We start from the raw sequence: 21716 nt of genomic DNA, 5'->3' as shown, positions 1-21716 counted from the left end.
GAAAAAGAAAGAACAAAATAACAACAAATGGAGCGTCCTTGTTGCTGACGCACATTTTAGGCGCGTCGTAGAAGACACCGGAAATCAGATGCTTTATACCATGAGACGCTTGCTACATTATTTTGAAGCAAGATATCGGTTATTTAATTTGAGGATTAAGCGCGCATTTGCAAAAATATATTTCACAATTTTTTGTTTATTTTGCTCATCGTGGTTTTAAGATGTCATATCCGAGCCAATCGAATTGACTGATAACGCTTGTATCATGGTCGTATTGTTCGCCAATTTGATTTAAAGTTAATTTTGCTCGAAATGAATTAAAGTTGCTCAAAAAATTCGGTTGACCACACTTGAAAAGTCATCAAATGGGGTTTCTTGTAAACTTATAGCGCATGAACATTCACGCTTGTCCCATGTGAAAACAAAGTTAAATTCTTCAACATGAGGCGGCAGTTTTCATCTGGTCCCGATCTTTTCGGTTTCAGGTCGCTGGATGCATTATTCAGATCCAACCTTTAGAAGCAAGCGTTATGTGGCTTTGCATTATCTGTGTTATTGATGACTCCTATGATTGTTAGATATGCATACTTTGAAACGTTTCGTTTAATTTTACCCAGCTCACTTGGGCATAGGTCTTGCAGTCGAAGTTGGCCTTATCTTTGTCGGACAACAGACTTTTGTTTGACGCGTTATTAGGTTTAGTTGGCAGACGGTTCTTGCTTTGCCCATCCATTGACCTGATCGTGTTCCGGTCAGCTGATAGGGGGTTTCGCGGACTGAGCGTGGCTGTGTAACATCTCGATGCTTGTCCTAATTTTTCTCAACAGTCTCCCTGATAGAATAATAGCTGCCTTGGTCTTTTTGATTGTCTCATTTGATTGATCTTTGAGTTGACTTTCTGCCTGGAGCAGCAGTTTTCTAGATTTCGCAACTTCCTCCGTCCGTCCATCACGACTTAGCGCTTCTCGGGGTTGTGACGAGTTGGGATCTTTTAGCGGCTTCTAGAATTATTTTCACGAAAGTTTTCTCCGCCGCCTCCCGCGAGGCATCCTTTACCTCTGTTGCCTTTAGCAAGGTCCATTCTTCGACCATTTTTGAAAACTCCGGCCAGTCGGCCATTTTCAAATTCGAAATTTGGTTTAAGCGTGGTTTTGTCTTACGTTTCGATTAGAATCGGATCATGCTCGAATTTCATGGACTCCAGGGTGTTCCAGCTTAAGAAGTCAGCCTTTGAGCAGTGTGCAAGGGTAGTATCCGGACTGGATCTTTAACATTTTGGTTCATTTCGGTGTGCTTTTTCGGATCTTTCTATCCTTTGTTCTGGAAGATTTCTGTCTCAACTCCCCCATGCCAGTTCATGTCTGCATTCTTTCTGCTTCTAGTGCTGCCCCCTGGGGAATATCGGGTCCTTTCATTTCTCTGCGCTCGAAGCCTGGTGAGTTAGGTATGGAGGTCTAGCTCATAGAGTAATTTCGGATAGGGTACACCGTCTGCTCGTCACGCTATCTTATTTTCGGCCGGATAGATTCGTGCAACTTCTTAGTCTAATACCGATCCTAATCGGTAGTGGTACATAGAAAAGTTGTTCTAAAGTTTTTGTCTTCATGATTGGTCTAATGGTTTTCTAGCTGGAGCAAACGAGACTGAAAAATTGAAAATTGAATAATCGGGAGCCGTGAAGCATAACAAGATGAGAGGTAGCTTTATCTTCGATTGCAATGTGCAGGAATATTCAACAACAAAACTAATTTCATCACCTATTTTACATTGGTTGGAACTCAAAACAAAACAAGTGTTCACGAATTTTACTTTTTATAGCTGATGTTTCTAAAATCGATCATTATCCAGGGCATAAACAAAAGAAACAAAGTGATCACAATACAAGGCCAAACTGTGCACTGGATAGGCGCGCAAGTTTGTGTCTGTTTGTTCCTGGATTCCAGAGACAAATCTGTAAACCTTAAAATTTTGTCGAAACGACCAAAGAAAAAGAAAGAACAAAATAACAACAAATGGAGCGTCCTTGTTGCTGACGCACATTTTAGGCGCGTCGTAGAAGACACCGGAAATCAGATGCTTTATACCATGAGACGCTTGCTACATTATTTTGAAGCAAGATATCGGTTATTTAATTTGAGGATTAAGCGCGCATTTGCAAAAATATATTTCACAATTTTTTGTTTATTTTGTTCATCGTGGTTTTAAGATGTCATATCCGAGCCAATCGAATTGACTGATAACGCTTGTATCATGGTCGTATTGTTCGCCAATTTGGTTTAAAGTTAATTTTGCTCGAAATGAATTAAAGTTGCTCAAAAAATTCGGTTGACCACACTTGAAAAGTCATCAAATGGGGTTTCTTGTAAACTTATAGCACATGAACATTCACGCTTGTCCCATGTGAAAACAAAGTTAAGTTCTTCAACATGAGGCGGCAGTTTTCATCTGGTCCCGATCTTTTCGGTTTCAGGTCGCTGGATGCATTATTCAGATCCAACCTTTAGAAGCAAGCGTTATGTGGCTTTGCATTATCTGTGTTATTGATGACTCCTATGATTGTTAGATATGCATACTTTGAAACGTTTCGTTTAATTTTACCCAGCTCACTTGGGCATAGGTCTTGCAGTCGAAGTTGGCCTTATCTTTGTCGGACAACAGACTTTTGTTTGACGCGTTATTAGGTTTAGTTGGCAGACGGTTCTTGCTTTGCCCATCCATTGACCTGATCGTGTTCCGGTCAGCTGATAGGGGGTTTCGCGGACTGAGCGTGGCTGTGTAACATCTCGATGCTTGTCCTAATTTTTCTCAACAGTCTCCCTGATAGAATAATAGCTGCCTTGGTCTTTTTGATTGTCTCATTTGATTGATCTTTGAGTTGACTTTCTGCCTGGAGCAGCAGTTTTCTAGATTTCGCAACTTCCTCCGTCCGTCCATCACGACTTAGCGCTTCTCGGGGTTGTGACGAGTTGGGATCTTTTAGCGGCTTCTAGAATTATTTTCACGAAAGTTTTCTCCGCCGCCTCCCGCGAGGCATCCTTTACCTCTGTTGCCTTTAGCAAGGTCCATTCTTCGACCATTTTTGAAAACTCCGGCCAGTCGGCCATTTTCAAATTCGAAATTTGGTTTAAGCGTGGTTTTGTCTTACGTTTCGATTAGAATCGGATCATGCTCGAATTTCATGGACTCCAGGGTGTTCCAGCTTAAGAAGTCAGCCTTTGAGCAGTGTGCAAGGGTAGTATCCGGACTGGATCTTTAACATTTTGGTTCATTTCGGTGTGCTTTTTCGGATCTTTCTATCCTTTCTTCTGGAAGATTTCTGTCTCAACTCCCCCATGCCAGTTCATGTCTGCATTCTTTCTGCTTCTAGTGCTGCCCCCTGGGGAATATCGGGTCCTTTCATTTCTCTGCGCTCGAAGCCTGGTGAGTTAGGTATGGAGGTCTAGCTCATAGAGTAATTTCGGATAGGGTACACCGTCTGCTCGTCACGCTATCTTATTTTCGGCCGGATAGATTCGTGCAACTTCTTAGTCTAATACCGATCCTAATCTTACTCTTAATACTACTAGTCTCAGGGTGTTTAACTAGTATCTGCTAGGCTCAATAGATCTAGAGTATACTGGTATTGTTGCGGCTGCTGAAGTACTCGGAAAGAGTCAACTATTTTCTAAGTTAAATTCAAATCTCTTTGGTGCTGAAATTACAAGTAATTTCAGCACTTACAAATAAGTGGATAGTTAGTTAGATGGTTTGTGATTGGTTAGTATTAAAAACTTTACAGTGATTTAATATCTAATTTATAAATAATTAAATATGTAGTTTGGATTAGGTTCCACCCATCCGGGTTTTACAGAGTTTTTTGAGTTTTATCTCTTTTCCTCTGTACGTGAAGGATGGATGAGGAACGGTTGTATTTGACGAACATCATTTTCTTTTTTTTCTCGTTTCCTGGAGAAGAGAGGTCCTTGACTTTCGAACCAATGTCTTAAGGAAGGTCCAGGACGCTGAAATTAATTGTCGTTGTTCAGCAACGAAGATGATCCCCAATGAATGAAATCTTTTTAGATTCCAAAATTCAAAATGCCTTGCTATGTCACTTCTGCTTGCATTTGTAGAAGGTTGATTGTGATCAATCCTAGTCTGGAGATGGCATGGAGCTCGTGTTTGGAAGAGGTGCCGTGTTTCTCGGATCTGTACGTATGCTTGAACATCGAGGTGGTCATTGGTCTGGTTCAATGAAGTCCTTTGCTGCGAAGTCAAGTCGTACTCTAAATCCTTTGAGTTGTGATTGTGTGCTGCATGTCGGTTGTGATTGATAGCCATTCTTTCATTCATTTGTGATGGGATCGTCTGGTCTTTGGATGTTCGTCTTGATTGTTGTATGTGATCTTTATTCTGCATATTATAAATTTACATTTTATAATTTAGTGTTAATTGTTTTTTAGTTATGATCTTTGTTAATTGTTTTCACAAAAGCTTTTTATTTTAGTTTAGTTATTTTGAAGAGTTACTCACCCTTGAGTACCTCTTATTAAAAATAGTGGTGGGGTCACAAAGCGTGGTGTAGCGCGGTGGGTTAGGCCGGCTATAGAGCATGCTCAGGACGTCCTTCCTGGTGGGTTAGGCCAGGAGTGGGAGTATGATTTCGTGCTGTTTCTTTGAGGGATCCTGTTTTGTGTTAACATTATATGGTGAGTGTTTCTGGGTTTTCTTATGTTGTTTATGGTTGTGTCCTTTTTTCAAAAAACGAATTGTTTTTGGTTTGGGTGTGTCTTTCGACTTTTTGTGTTTTATTATTTCTTTCGTTGACTTTGTAATAGTCTTCAAAAGAATAATTTATCCAGTGTTAAGCTGGGTTAATCCGGTTTGGGTACCGTTGGTGTTCTTTTCTTAGTCATGCTGTTATTTTATGATTTGTGGTGTTTAGTCATTTGTGTTGGTTAGTTTAGTATAGTGTATAATTCCATTCCAACCGGGTTAAAGGAAAGTTGGAAACTTGTTATCGTTAGTTGGAGTTGTTGTTATTGAAAACTTGAAACATAAAATCATTATTTTAAACAATTCTTCGTGGGCGAGCTGTGCGAGTATGGATAGAATTCTTGTGCGAATAAATGAAAAGGTTAGTACTGCTTTAGCATTTTATTAATTTTTTGCCTGAATTTTGAAATTTACTACATTTTGGGGAATTTGAAGTTTTAAATGTTCATCGTAAGTAATTTTACTGCTTGGTGGGGAAATAATTTATAGATTAATTTATTGCATTTGTATGAATTTTAAAACATTATATAGTGTAAAGGGTTTAGATTATTGAAATTGTTTTAGCAAAATTGATGATTTGTAGTTTGAAAAGTTTTCTATTTTTTTTGTATTTTTCATTTGTTGTAGATGATGATGATGAAAGGGCTAGAGAAAGAAAATGAAACATTATAAAGATTGGTTAGTAACTTTCATATTTATTAGTTAATATAATTTAAAATATACGTACCTAGTCTTCTGGGAAAAATCCATGGGGAAAAAGGTCTTGAATTAGTTCTGACGATGTTAGTAATTTAGCTAAAATACGGATGATATTTTTTGTTTGAAGCAGTGGCCAAAGCAATTGAAGTGCTTTGATGATATTTAGTTCTTCTGTGCCTACTGCAAACTCATGAGGTGTGTTGTTAATTAAATTACAAAGTTTGTGGTTATATTTAGCGTTGTGTATGAATTCAAGAATAGGGACTTCTATAGGTTGTAGGAATTCATGCGGCACGAGGAAGGGTCGTGATTCTTTATCTTGGAAGGAGTTGATGATGGGACAGAATATAAACATTTGGTTCATGGGGTCATAATTGCGGAGGATGCCGTGAAGGTTAGTATCTTTTATGCAATATGTGAAGTTAAGGAAAAATGGAGATGTGTATTTCGAGTTAATGAATTGGAAGCGGTGGTGGGGTTGTCGTGAGGGTGTATGTAGATGGAAGTGATTTTGAATAAAACGATAATATGTATAAGTGTGCGTTTGTTTAGTGCGCAACATAATATCGTGGGAGCAGTGCAGATCGCGTTCCTGCGGTGTAAGGAAGTGAAAGGTTAGTGTGAATAAATCAAATTTTTCTAAAAAGCTTTGATAGGCTTGTGCGTTAATGAGGGCTTCTGAAATGATGTGGTCGTGTCGTTTATCAAAGATGTTAATTGTGAAAATATATGGTGTGGAGATGAAAAATTTTTCGGTTAATTGTGGATTAGCAAAGCGGTCGTCATCTAGGAATTGATCGTGGTTAGAGCGGATGATATTATGATCGTAGTATTCAATGGTGAATTCGTTAGCGCGGGGTGCAGTAAATTCTTTTAGCAATTTTTGAAACCTACATAAGTGAATTGTTGTAATTTTAGTGCTGTGGTTAGTTTGTGTAACATGTCTTTACAATGTTCATTGTCAGTGAAAGCGTTGTAAATTGGTAAGTAAAGAGGGTTAGAGTAGTGATAATATGATGTCCAATGAAGTGTTGGGATGAGGACGTATTCGTCTACATAATTTTTGGTGTTATCGTTAATTGTGGATGTATTTAAAGTGTACTGAGGGAATGACGGTAAGTTAGTTTGTAGAAATTGTCGGGTGTTTTTTTGTTTTGGATGATCAATATATTCTTTTGCGGTGCCTGGTTTAGTGGTGAACGGATGATTTGGGAATTTTCTTTTAAAAGTGCAGTAAGCTCGGTTAGTGCTAGTGGATGTTTCAGTGGAGTTTTGTGATTGGGTATGGTCTGATAATGGTGTTGGTGTGGAGTGGCCAGAATTCGTTGTCATGGATGAAAGGTGATTTATAGTAAAGGTATCGGGGTGGATAATTTGTTGTTGGAGGGTAATATAGTTGTCGAGTTCTGAGGAGAGTTGAGGGATATCTGGGGAATTGTTGGTCGATCTATCTGTAAGGGATGAAGGGTAGGTTGGGGTGACTTGAGATGGGTAAGGGGGAGTGGAAAGAGATTGTCAGTGGGTGGCTGGTGTTTATAGGTTTAAAAGGGGGTTGTGAAAAATTTGGGGAGTTGGTTTGGGAATAAGTGGAAGGAGAGGGTTCGGAGTTGGCAAATTCGTCAGGGTTTTCGAGGTCTGAGTTGTTAAATTGTGATATTGTGCGAAAAACTGAGGTGTCTGTCTTAATATCTGAATTCGTGCTGGATGGTATATTAATTACAAAATCAGGTGTGGGGAAAGCAAAAAGTGGAATAATGGGAACTGGATTTTGGAGGTTTGCTGGGTGGGAATTTGAACGATGGAGGGATCCAAGTTGGCGGCTCATCGTGTGCTAAAAAATTGATTATTTTGAGATTGAAAAGTGGTGGTGTGGGGTTATTCTATAATTTGTTTGTTTGTACTATCATTTTGTAAGTGATTCGCCGTTGTATGTTGGATAGGGCTGTGTATAGAATGGGGTCAAAAATTTGTGTTATTTGTAATTGTGAGATTTCGAAAATTTCTGGGGACTAAGGATTAGGGGTGATTTTGCGGTAGGGCTGGTACTTGTGGTGCTGTAGGGGTTGGATCTACGTTATTGTGTTCTTCGTCATATGCATTTGGTCTTGTGGCTAGTTTTGTATTGTATTCTTTGATTTGTGCGTCGAGAAGTATTTTGTTTATGGATGACGAAAATATTCCAAAAAATCCTGCAAATAATATGCGTGCTACACTTGCTTGGCGGTTAACTTGTGTGTGTATAGCGCATGTATTATAGATTCCTTTTAATAGTGAGAAAACAAATCCTACAAATTTGAACATAGCGTATAAGATAGTCAATCTTTCTAAGATGTAATAGGGCCATCCTAGAAAAGCGAGTATCTCGTTTTTTAAGGTGACAAAATTGAAAATAGTTATGGGTGCAATATCTTGTGGTCTGTATTTTTGCCCCATTTAAATAAATATAATCTTTAATGTCTCTAAAATATCCGCTATAATCTTGGTTGTAGATATCTGCAAATCCTGCTGTTTCTGCAAGTTTTATTAAATTTTGATCAATTGATTGTCTTTGTATAGTATCCATCTGTGTAAGTAATTCTTGGAATTGTTGTGTTCTAATGTGATGTTGTATATCAGATTTAGAGTAAATTTCAATGGATTGTAACTCTATATTGGGGTTTCTAGCAGTGGCTCTTATGCTTTCTGGTGAAAACTTTTTAAGTGGTTGCATTAATGTAGGATATGGTGTTAATAGGTAGTATTTATCTTCGTCTGGGTTTAGTTGTATTACATTGTGGCTGTTTTCGGATCCACATGGAACTGCGGTATCCCAAAAATATGTTCGTCTTGAGAGTGTGTCGACACAGTGTACTTTGTTTTTGTAGAATATGGGTATTCTTTTGTAGCAACGTTTATCTTCAAAAACGTATAATGGTGATACTTTTTTAGTGCAAGTATAAAACCATAAGATGTTTCCTTCGTAGTCGAGGTTTTTGATCTATTTCCTGATAATAAATATCCTGCGTAAGGGTATTTTTAATACTGCTAATGCGAGTGATTGTAAAATTTGTGTTCTTTCTAATTCGCACAGTCGATGTAATGTTTCTAATTCTGAGAGTGACAATTCTTGAAAAATTCTACTAATTGTGTAGTCTAGTTTCATGTCTAAGTGAATGTCATAATGTATGTTTCCGAAATATGTTGTATTCAGAAGTGATAGTTCTTGTAATCGTGCACTGTGTCTGTCAATTAATGTTAATTTTCCTCCTGGATGAGTTCTAGATTTTTGGAGATTAACTGGAGTGTAGGGTTTTCCGTCGTATTTATATATTGCTGTCGCGTGTGGGTCTACTTTATCTTTTCCGGTGGTCATGTCGAAACCTTGTTCGTATTCGACAAGTATTTCGGAGTATTGTGTTTTGTTAAGTGGAGTTGCATATTTACATGCAAATTCTGTTTCGTGGTAGATTTGAAAACGTGTAAATTTGTTTTCTATATTATCTAGATTTTTGAAATCGTAACTGCGTTTGTGATGTATGTTTACTTGTTCATATGGGATGGATTCTATGAAATACTTTTCGTGAAATTCTATCATTCTAGCGTGTATCTTTGCTACTTGAAATGTTGTGCAAGTGTCTTCGGGAAACCAAACAATTGTTGCTTGGGTTCTCGTTGTAGGGTCACAATATCCTTGATCATTTTTACAAGGTAATCTAATTCCTTGATAGATCATTGTGTTATCTTCTAAATCTCGTGTGAGCTGTACTTTTTCTAGTTGTATTTTCCAATCAAAAAACATTATTTGTTGGTATCCTCTATTTTTTGTATCTGCTTTGCAGTTTGAGGGATCGTTGATTCCAATGTGTGGAATCCAATGTTTATCTTCAGGATCGTAAGTTAAACGTCCGTGTGCGCCATTAAATGGATATTTGTCGTCTAATTTTATATGTCCTTGATAGCGTTCAAGTTCTGCTTGGTGTACAGAGTCGCTAAAACATGGAAGTGTACTATTTGTCTGTCTGAGTGTTTGTTTTTTGTAAGGTTTAACCTGTGTAATTCGACTTTACAATCATCGGGATTGAGATGTAAAAGTCTTTCTATATTACTTTGGTAAAACGATTCGTGATCTAGTCTATTTTTATTTCCGTTTGAAAATTGTGAGCAGTGTACTTTCTTTTCGGAAAATCTTGCTGTAAATTTATATCCGGTGACTGTCGTTGCTCGGGCTTTTAAGTATAGTGTTGCCATTACGTTTGTAGTTTCAATAGCTTGTGGTTCTTTTTCGCATTGTGTAACTTGATTTATTGCATATTTTTGTAATGTTTGTTGTTCGTTTTCTTCACAATTATAATGTGTTACTAGTAAATCTTGAGGTCCTGTCCGAGGAGATGGACTTATGTTTTGTTCGGAAAGTGTAAGAAAAAGGATGTTTAAAAATAGTAATATCTTTAAAAGATACATGTGTACGATAGTCCTGAATATGGGTTATAAAATGTTATATATCCAATTGTGGTTTTTGTAAATCTATCGTATTTGTATATTACTTCTGTTGTAAAAAATGGTGGTGGTAGTGTTTGAGCTGTAATGTTAGAGGGGCTGAGTGGAAAAGGATGCTGGACGATGTTATTAAGTTTAACTGTGATTTCGAATTTTAATTGAAGGCTGTTTTGATTTAGTATTTGAACATTATGTTCTCGGATATCTTCGTGGATATCTTGTCTGTATTGTAGTCGGTTTATTGCCCAACTGTGTAGTCGGTGGCTTTCGTTATGTTGTCCTAACAATGGAGGTGGTGCTACAGGTGTATTCCAATCTAATCTGAGGGGTATATTTGTAGAATGTTCACTATATCTAGCTTCAATATCATGTGAGATGTTGAGGGGAAAAATCGATGGTGAAATTTGATTTAAGGATGGTGTTGATGGAAGTGATAGTGTTTCTGGTAAGGATGAAAATGTAGTTTCTGACGAAGTATCTATTGGGTTGTTAACTAGGTTAGGTTCTCCTTGTGAGTAGGATTGTGTTGCCCAATGAGGTAAACGTTCGTTTGGGTTTGGTGGATTAAAAGGGTTTTCACGTATTTGTGCTGAGGTTGGTGTTGATCCTAAATTTTCTGAGTGAATATTAGGAGTTAGAGTTGGTGTATCTGGTAGTGTTGCACTGGAATTTTCGGAAGATGATGGTGTTGGAGATTGTGGTATACTAAAGGTAATTCTGGGAGTTTGAAAATTTCTATTTCTTCTTGGATGTATGATTTGTCTTTTTACTTCGAGTGTATTCTGATTTTGACTAATGTATCGGATTCGGTTTAAGTCTTGTTGTAGTGTGGGGTATAAATTGTATGTTGGTTCACTCAATGATGCTTGTCTTTGAACTGGTTCTAAGGGTTCAGATAAGGGGGCTTGTCGCTCAAAAGTATATGGGTTATCTTGAAATGAAATTCGTGTGGATGTTTGGGCGTTTTGATTAGTTGTTGGTACTGTTGGGTTTTCTTGGGAAGTTGTCGGTGGAGACTGATATGGGGGTGTTTGGTTAGCAATTTTGAAAGTGTGTTTGCAATTTTGTAGAATTTAGTGAGAAGATTTATGTTTGTTATAGTATTCAAAAGAGAATCAAAAGGATTGTGGCTAATGCAAATGTTACTATTGCCTTTTTTATACATTTACATATTGTCATAAATTGGGATGTTACAAATGTGAGAAAGATTAGAAATAGTAGAAAAAGATCTGTTCTACTAAAAATTGTTCTTATCATTTAAATAAATTTGAAATTATCGTACCTGTATATATGATCAATGAGTAGGGAACAATAGGAATATAGGGCGTAGAGGGTATAGAAAATCAAAATTACGTTTATGAAAATTATTAGAATTACTATAAAAAGTTCAAAAATGTCGGTAAAAAATATTATGAAAAATTTTGAAATTAGGAAACGTTTGAGAAAAATGTTTAGAAATGTATTTTTAGGAAGAGAACCGTAGAAGAGAGAAGCATTTGAGAAAACGATCCGTTCGTCGAATATTTTTTGAATTGCTGAGGCTATATTCAAGTGTGGTCGGATTATTTATTGATTTTTTGACAAGTGGGTTGAGTTTCTTGAAAAATTGTTGGGGGCTTATTTTTATGGTGCTCGGGAGGTCTTCTTGACTTTATTTTTATTTGGTGGGTAATCTGAGGTATTTTTGAGAAATTTGTACTTTAGGCTAAATGATCATGGTTCATTTTTTCTTTAGGCTAATTTGCCATTTTTGGTTGGGGGGTTTTGGAAGTAATTTTGGGAAAATATTGTTGATCTTTTGGTTATTAGATAGGGGAGGGTTGGAAGATTATCGTGGTATTTATTTTAGTTGTCAAAGTTTAGAGAGTTGCTTATTTTTGACCTGGAGGTTGTAAAGTTATAGTTACAGATATGCCTGGAGATTGATATCTATCTGCTAAGAGGTTGGTATTTTTCAGAGAGTCGAAAGTGGTTGATTTGAGTGAATCTTATTGGTTGATTTTGAACTAGAGTTTTGGTGTTATTTTCAGCATGTTATTTGGAAAATGCGAAAGTGAGAATGTCTAAGATGGATATTGAGATGAAAATGTTCTGAAGAAAAAAATAATTTCAGTTGTGAAATTCAACTTTCTTTAATATTTTAGATTGTGGGATGAATGTTTTATAATTTTTTCGTGGTTGGTTTCTAATTCTTGATGATTCTCTATGTGTAGATTTTTCTTTCTGTTCTTGTGGTAAGATTTTTTCCATCATTTTTCTATTTTTTCTTTCTTTTTCTAAATTATTTGTTTTTTGAGTGTTTGCGTCTTTGTGAATTTTGTCTTGTTTTTGAACTTGTGTATCTTGATTTTTATGATTTCCATCTAATTTTCGTTCTATTTGTGTGTTATTTTGAATAACTTTTAAACCGGTGAAAGAATATAGTTGAGTTAATTCGCGTAAAGCGTATTCTTTTGGATAATAAGGTAATAAATTGTTTCTGTGTTGAGCAATTTCTTTTTTTGCTGTATCTATAAGTTTATATGTGAATTCAGTTGGTTTGTCGATTATTTGGTAGGGTCCTTTTCGAAGTGGTTGTAATTTTTTAGAAATTCCTTTTTGTGTTTGAAAATTAGGTATTAAAACAAATGTTCCTATTTTTAGATCGGTGGCTGGTGTAAATCTTTGCTGATTAATGTTTTGTCGTTGTAACAATTTTTTTGTTACCTTTTGATAAATTTCGTTATGTTTTTTATCTCTGTTTAAAATCCATTCGGTGTGTGTACCGGAGGCTAGTTTGAGAATTTGTGGATGATGAAAATGATCTTCATCATGTGTATGCAATGGTAGATTATAACATATTGAATCTTTAGTCGGTGTGCAATATCCTTGTGCATTTTTATGTGCATTTGCGGTGAACATTATTGGTTTTCTTGGTTTCTGGTTAAAAACCATTTCATATGGAGACATTCCTAAAGTTGTCGTTATTTGTGAGTTGTATGCTAATGGGAATAGCTTTACATCTGTTGACCATTCTGTGTATTTTGCGTCATATCCGTTTATGATACATCTTAGGTATTCTTGTAAAGAACGATTCATGCCTTCGACTAATCCATTTGTCCAAGGTGCATGAGATGTACGTGGTTTGTGTTTGATATTATATAGGTGGCAGAATGTGATTATTTCATTGTTAATAAATTCTGTTCCATTGTCTGTTACTAAAATTTCTGGTAGTCCAAACTTTGCTATCCAGTGTTCGTAGAGTGTCGTGTAAGCGTAATAAGCGTTACAATGTGGTACTGGGTTAAGTGCTACATAATGTGTAAATGCATCAACAATAACCATTGCTATGAATTTCCTTCTGAAGATGGGGAAATTGGTCCTTTTGTGTCAAATGATATCCTGTGATTAAAATAAAAACTTTGTCCTCTAAAATCTTGTTTTTGTGCTATTTGTTTTTGATTTGGATAAGGTTTATTCAGTTGACATATCATACAATCATTGCATAATACTTTTATCCATATTGGAGCGTTTGGGAAATAAAAATTTTGTGTAAAATTTGAATATGTTTTTTCTGATCCTGAGTGTCCTTTTGTATTTTGTGTATGAGTGATATTGAATGCTATCAATATCATACTTAAAGGGAGACAGGGGACTTTAGCATCATCTAATTGGTATTCTAAAAGATCTGTGTTTTCATTTATTGATGTGTTATTAAATTTTCGAAAATATCGAAGAAGTGTTTTGTTTCCTAGAATTGTGGTATCAGCTTTTGCTGGTTTTGTTTTATATTTATGCCATGATTTGAGTTGTCTGATTACTGGGTCTAAATTTTGATATTGTTTCAAAAGTTGTGATTCTTTCTGTTGGTGGGAGAAAAATATTGTCAATTTCTACTTTTGTTAGGGGAATTGTATCAAGTGGGTCACGAAGGTTAAAAACTTGATTAAGTGTATATTTTGTATCTTGGACTTGGGGTCCTGATAAATTTATTTTATCAGTTCAGTTTTCTTTTTCGATTAGAGGAAAAAGATCCTTTTTATGTGATTGTTGTTTGACTTTCTTTTGTTGGATATTGTTTTTTATCCATTGTGAGTGTGGAATAGGTTTAAATGTTAATGTATCTAATAAATTAACTTCGTAGTGATTGTCTTGGCAATCTAGATAGAGTGGAAAATGTTGTAGATTATTTATTTGTGTTTGGTCAATGTCAGTTTTTACTGCGTATTTGCATTCTAATCGGGGTGATGTTTCGTCTTTTGCGAGAAAGAACTTAATAGTTTTTGGGATTTCAACTGTAGTTTTTCGTGTAAGTAGTTCTGGTGGTGTATTTCTACTTAAGGTGTCTGGTAATGCAGGGTTTTTTCCTGCTGTCCAAACTATGTGTAGGTTTGGGAATTTCCTTAGAATTAGTTGAAGTCTATATACTCTATGATTTGGATTTGATTTTTGTGTAAAAAGAAATATAATTGGTTTATGATCTGTGAATAGAACAGTTGGATGTTTTGATCCAAGTATTAGAAATTCATATTCGGTTAGTGTATAAATGATTGCTGTACATTCTCTCATTAGTGTAGAGAGTCGTAATTCGGCTTGAGTAAAAAGTCGTGAATTTGCTGATATTAAATTCATTTTATTTGTTCCATTATGTGATTGTAATAGTGCTGCGCCGATGCCAAAATTTGAAGCATCGCACATAGCGTAAAATGGTTGATTTGGGTCTGGAATTGTGTTTAATATTTGTTCCGTTAAGAGTTTTTTCACTTCCTCAAGTCGTACTTGGTGCTCTGTGGTCCATTCAAAATTATTTTGTTGTCTAAGGATGTTATAAAAAGGTCTTAAGTATAGTTGCATTTTATAAACGTATTTACTTAAAAAATTTAGCATTCCAAGGAATTCTTGAATCTTCTTTTTATTTGTCGGTGGTTGGAGTTTTTGGATTGCATCAATGCGTGATTTTAATGGGGTAATGGTATTTTGTTCTATGTTATGTCCTAAAAATTTTACTCGTGTTAAAAAGAAATGTGATTTATCTGGGGCTGCTTTCAGATTTTCTTTGTGAAGAATTTTATGATATTGTTCTAAAACTGTAAACATTTCGTCTTTAGTTTGTGATTGCATAAAGACATCGTCTAAATATGTGATTGCGTTTTTCTTTAATATTAGTGGTCTAAAAATTTTGCTCATAAAAGCTGAAAAAGCTGCTGGTCCTATGGATATACCAAAGAATAATCGATTAAATTCGTATTGTTGGTTTCCAATAACGAATTGTGTTAGACGTCGTGATTGTTCGCCTAAAGGCATTTGGTTATAAGCACTGATCATGTCTGCAGTTGTGAAATATTTTCCATTAATTTTTGTTAAAATTACTTGTATAGGTTCAATGGGCCAATTACATTTAGATTCATCAATTAGTGAATTGAGATATCTGGCGTCTAAAACTATCTTTAGTGATTCGCCTTTTGCTAAAATGATTACGGGGTTGATAAATGTGTTTCCTTTTGGCTGTTCTTCTTTGTTTACTGGTGATATAATTTCATATTGTTCTAAAATATCTAATAATCTGTTGACTTTATCATGTAAGTGAATTGGCACTTTACTCGCTCTTTGTTTTTTTTAAACTGCGTCTGGTTTTAATGGAAGGTGTAGATATGAGTTGACTTTTCCTACATCAAATTTTGATGTTGCGTAGACTTATGAATATTTTAATAGTTGTTGTGCTAGTCTATCAAAGTCACTTTGTGTTAATTGTGAATGCTGGAAATTAAACATAGTCAAAAATTTCTGTTGATTTTTTGTATATTTTGTTATATCAAAAGTTGGTTTGAAACATGGGGTTTTAGTGAAATAATCTGTATTTCTTTTTTCATTACTTATTAAATTATTAATGGATAATTCTTCATTAAGAATAGTGGATTGACAAATGTCAAGTAATTGTAATATATTATTTACTCTGTAGGCTTTTTCTTGTACAGGTGAAGTTGTTGCGTTTGTTTCGCAATATCCTAATAGTCCTAGGGGTAGTGTGATTTTATTTGATGTATTATTATATACGTGGAGTGAAATAATATCTGAGTTGATGTCTTTTTCATATCTTATTGATGATATGGTTATTTTGAAAAATTTATGAATTGGTCTGAATTCAAAATCTGACATAAATAGTTTTTGTCTATTTTGATTTGTATTATATTGATGGACTTGTTTTATTGAGAATTTGTAGACAGTTCCTGATAATGGGTTCAGGTGTCTTCGTTCTTGGTTAAAAATTGGGTAGAATTTTGAGAAAAATGGTGGTTGCTTGTTTAATCTTTGGAAGAATGTTAAAGCGGTATTTTTTATCTTTGTGTATTTATCTTTTATGTGTAGTTTGCTATTTAGTATATTTATGGTTGGTATATACTTAGTAATAAATGGTCTACCTATGATATTGTGTTTAATATCCGTAATATGAAATATCTGTTTGAATGGCTTATTTAGTATTTTGTTTTGTTCCATTGTTCTTGTGGGAACAAGGAATAGTTGGATTTTTCCATAATTTGTTAACATTGATCCTTGTGCTGTTGCTAACTTACTAGATGGTACTAATGGTTTTAGATTTGGATGTAATGATCTTATTTCATTCCATGTAGGAATATTGATGATATTTGATTCTGCGCCTGAGTCGATCAAAAAATCAATTTCAAGATCTGGTGGTTGAAATTCTTTGCTTCTTGGGCTTTCAAAAAGAAATTGAATTGTCCAAATTTTTTCTCGTGGCGGTTCTTTTTGTACGTTTTGGTATATATGATTTGTGGTTAAATTTTTCATTTCGTTTTGATTTGATGAATTTTCCGTGCTAATTTTATGTGCTCCTTGGTTGATTTGTGTAGAATTACTGTTTGGTCCTAAATAATAATTATTTAGGAGTTCTAGTTGATTTTCGTATTTATGTGAAGTAAAAGGTTCTTCATATGTGACTGATTCGTAGTCATTGTCGACAGTTATCATGTTAATTAAAATATTGTTATCTGTGTCGCTTTCACTGTCTGTTGATTCGCAATTAATGTCGTTTACTTGTAATTCCTCTGTGTTATCAATACCTGGGGGGTCCGAAGTTATTTCGTAGCTTGTTTGTACTTGGTTTATTTGTCTTTGTTGCTTTGGTGTATTGCTTCTTTGTCGATATTGGGAATTGTGATAACCATTATTATTCCTATGTGGTGATTGTGAATAATTTCTATATCTGCTATTATAACTGGAATTTCGATTTTGTGAACTGTTTCTCGATCTAATGTATTGATTGTTATTTGATCGATGATTATTTGATCTATTATATGAGTTATTCCGTGATCTATTGTTTGGATGATTATTACGGTTGTTAGAATAGCTTCTATTTCTGTTGTTCGAATAGTTTCGGTTCCCATTTTTTGAATAGTGTCTATTTCTATTATAAGATGAATTTCGTGAATGATTGTTTGAAGAGCTTCTGTTTCTGTTTGGTTGGTAACTTGATGATTGTTGTTGCATCGAGTTTGAGTTTGATCGTGGGTAGTTGTTTCGGCTATTTGATCTGCTATATCTATTTTGTGAAAAATTTCTAGAATTTCTTTGTTCAGGTGATCTACCTCTATAATTAGAGTTATATGGTGATTGATTTCGAGAATAATTTTGATTATTTGCAAACTGTTTTCCAGAGCCATTATTACTGTATACATTTTTGTTTGGTTAATTTTGGTCTTTTTTCATATATTGGTAAAATGATTTGTTTGGTTCCTTGTGTTTTGAAGGTTTTTTTTGGTTGTCTTGCTGTTTTTGTCTACATTCTGAGATACTGTGTCCGTATCGTCGACAATAATTACACCATTTCTTAAAAGATGGTTTGCCTTTCCAATTTGGATTCTTTTCATAGATGTTTAGAATTTCAGTGATTTTTTCAGATAGGTCTATATCTGTTTCTTGTATATTGTTTATGTGTGTAGTTTTTGTTTCAATGTGATTAACATATTGTAACTTCAGATTTTCGGTTTCTTCGAGTTTCATTGTGATTTCTGCTTGTTCTAGTTTATCAACTAGTTTTCTGAAGTCTAAATCGGGTTCTCGAATTGAGGAAGGATGAGATGCTCTTTTCTTTTTTGCAATTTTTCTTAATTGTGGTGTTAAGGTCATCGTTAAGATTTCTGTCATTTTGGTGTTTTTGTAATCATGCGTATTAAGTGAATATGCTTTTCGAACTAGTGTTTCGATTCTAACTGCTAGTTGTTTCATTGTTTCATTTGGTAATCTTCTGATTTCATTACATAAAACTCTTTGATGTTGTTTGTTTCTTTCAGAATCAAACATTTTTGAAAATTCTTGTGTGAATCTTTTCCAATCTGATTTTATTTCTATAGGTAGTACTGAGAACCATTTTTGTGCTGCGCCGTCTAATGTCGTTTGTATTAACGCTGTGCGGCGATGGATCCAATTTTGATGGAGTGGTGTATTTATTGGTTCAGGTCCTATATTTAGAATTGTGACTGCGTTTAAGTAATCTTCTACTGAGTATTCAGGATCTGTTCCTGTAAAAACCACGAGTGGTTTATTTGATGTTATTGATGATCCTCCCATGAGATATGGGTTCATCGTCATTTGTAATGACTCTGCGGCGTTTGGCATTTGTGAGAAATTTGTTAATTGATTTTTTTTGGGATTTCATGTTGTTGTAAATAATATGGTAATGGGATTTCATTTTGCATTTGATATGGTTGATATGAATGCATAGTCATTGGATTTTGTGTTGGTATTGGTTGAAAAAGTTGTGTATTATAAGAATTAGGATTTTGTGGTTGTTGGTCTTGAAAATCAAGTGGGTTTTCAGGAAAAATTCTTTTATGTTGGTTACGTTGTGGTTTTCGTGGTCGGTACTCTTGTAAGTATGGTTCAAAAATATCAGGTAAATAAAGATCATCATCGGATGATACATAATCCGTATAGTGGGGTTTTTATGGCTTATTTTTATTTTGTTGGAAAAAGGGGTAATTTTCATTGTAATCCTGTGTAGGACGTTGATTATGTTGAAAATTTACTGAATTGTTGGATGTCATTGGTCTATCTCAGTTTCGAGAATATATATGGTTGTTATTAGGTTTTCGTGGTGAATAGTTTGTTCTTGGTGGATGTGTATAGTTATAATTGTGTTCTGCAAAATTATTTCTGGTGAATGTTCTCTGTGGTCTTGGTGGTCTTGTCATAGTTTTATATGTTTGATAATCCATATGTGAGTATTTAGGGGCTAAGGTGCCTGAAGGTTTTACAGTTGATTGTAATGTTATTTGTGGTGATGGCACTTTATTATTTTTTGGTGTTGTAAAATTTGGATGTATTGGTGAAATACTTTGTTGTGTAGTTGTTACTGTCGTGTGGACAATTTCTTCATTTATGACTTGTGATGGTATTTTAATATCTTGTTGTGTAGGATTCTGAGTTCCATTAAGGTTTTCGTTTTGTATAACCGTTGAATTTAAGGTATTATTTTGTGTATCAGGCAAAAATGAATTATAATTAAGAGGTGTGGCATCAATTGTGAATGGTATAATATTTATATAATTCCGGTGAATAGATATTGTATCTATTGCTTGACTTGAAATTGAATTTGGGAAATGTATAAATAATGGGTGAGACCAATCAGGGTCCCAAACATAATCTGATTGTTCGTGAATGACTGTTTCGTCAGTGTTATTTTGAGGTCTAAAATTTTTTCTTGCGTCATGTATTAAATCTATATTATGTCCGAAATAATCAATTATAAACCATGGTAGTATTTTTTGTAAGTCGTGTTTGGAATTTTGTGAAACATCATTGTTTGAAAAATTTTCACGAATTGCGTATAAAAATGTAGAAAATGCAGTGATTTCCTTTCTAACTCTGGTATGCCTAGATGCTTGAAGTGGTGATGTACTTTGGGTTTGTGTTGTTTCTAATATATTTAAATTTGTGTATATTATAGCAAAAACTTCATTTGTGAATATTGAGTTTGCTCTCTGTGAGTTATGGTGTTGTATATTTTTAATATAATCTATGAATACTTTTGAAAATTCTAGATCAAGATCATCTGTTTGAAGAACATATTTCTTGTTGTCTAGTGTGCAGATCCCTATAGTGTAGATACCGTATTGTTGTGTTATTTTCGCGATATCTTTTACATAATGATCTATTAGTTGTCTTCTTATTCTGATATCTGGAAATTCTGTTTTACATGGGCTAATTCCTGGTTAAAATAAATTTATGAGTAAACTTTTGCAAAATTTTACTTGTCCTCTATCAGTATCTGAGTCTATAACAAAAGGGAATATTTGTTCATGATCTATGTTTTCGTCAGTACTGTGAGTGGCGCTGATCATCTTTTCGTTTGATGACTGTTAATAAATAGTTGTTAATATGTCTAATTGGTTGACTCCAATTGTACAAATGTACTGGTTTATGCTTGTGTTTCTTTTTTATTCTATTCTTTCTTTTTTTCGATGCGATTGTGTTTGTTTCTGAGTCTGAAAAATATACTGAGTCTTGAATGGGATAAGATTGATTTATTGAATCTTCTACTTTGTATAGTGCGTCGAGACTACTGACTTCTGAGTCGGAAAATGCTTTTCGGTTTTTTGAAAATCTTTTTCGTGTTATTTGTCTTTGTTTACTTAGAAATGTTCTTTTTAGTGTTTGTCGTTTTGTGTGTATATATTCAGTTGTTTGTGTGTGTGGGGTGATAACAAGATCGTATTTTTGATTTTCAATTTGACAGTTATGTATGACGATTGTTTGTTTATTTCCTAAATTTTTTAATGACATAAGGTTTAGGATGATGGATGCAAGATTGTTTGTAAGTGGTTTCTATTTCCTAGACTGTTAGTCCTTGCGATTTTTTGGTTAGCTTAGCCTGGGTCTTTTTTTATTCAGGGTTGGAGAGAAAGATATATCGATTCCGGAGAATGATTATACTTTCTTGTGACTAATATAAGTTAAGGTGTTAACTTACTTAATCTTATTTAGGTATAGTGATTGTGTTCAAGGGTTGGAGAATAGTAAATCGATCCACAAGGTTCAGGTATAATTAGAACACAAGTAGTTCGTTAGATACTATTTTAAACTTACTAAGTCTATGATTTATCCTGGGTCGTATAAGAGGAGGGGTCAAGTGAAGGATGAGCAACTGAAGTTCTTCACTGTTTAGCCTAATTTGAATGGTTAATATTAAAAAAATTTCTGTTAGTCCTGGGTTTTTAGAAAAGGTTGGGGAGTGAATCGACGTTTGAGGTCGTTAGACACTTGATAAATGGGTGGGGGAGAACAAAATTGTTCTGTTGATCCAAGGAGAAGCCTTGATGATCAGTATGAAAGTTAAGGATAGAAAATTAAATTAGATCCAAGGATAAGCCTTGATGATCTGGTTTTAGATTTAAAAAATTTTTAGATTTAGAAAATATGAAGTTTAAAAGTTTTTAAAATAACAATTTGTGACATTAGTTTTGATGAAGTTAGTTTAATTATGATGGCTGTTATGTTTAGGTGATGAAGCTGGAACAACAAGATGAATGATATTTACTAACATTATTGTCATGCTACTTATTTTTTTTTGTGTTTTTAATAAATTATTTTTCATATAATTTTTTATATAGTACTGCAGTTGAAGGAACGATTAGTGATGTTTTTATCAATAGTTATTGAACAATAATAATTTATGTAGCGCCTGTTGAATGCATTGAAGATTTTAAATAATGAAATATGTAGTTTGGATTAGGTTCCACTGGGGTAACTGCTATGACTACGACTCTCGCGGCCTCGACTGGCAACTTGGT

This window comes from Symsagittifera roscoffensis, chromosome 8, assembly GCF_963678635.1.
Source record: "Symsagittifera roscoffensis chromosome 8, txSymRosc1.1, whole genome shotgun sequence".
Taxonomy (NCBI): domain Eukaryota; kingdom Metazoa; phylum Xenacoelomorpha; order Acoela; family Convolutidae; genus Symsagittifera; species Symsagittifera roscoffensis.
The sequence above is the reverse complement of the archived record's forward strand: the minus strand, read 5'-3'. Positions refer to the sequence as shown.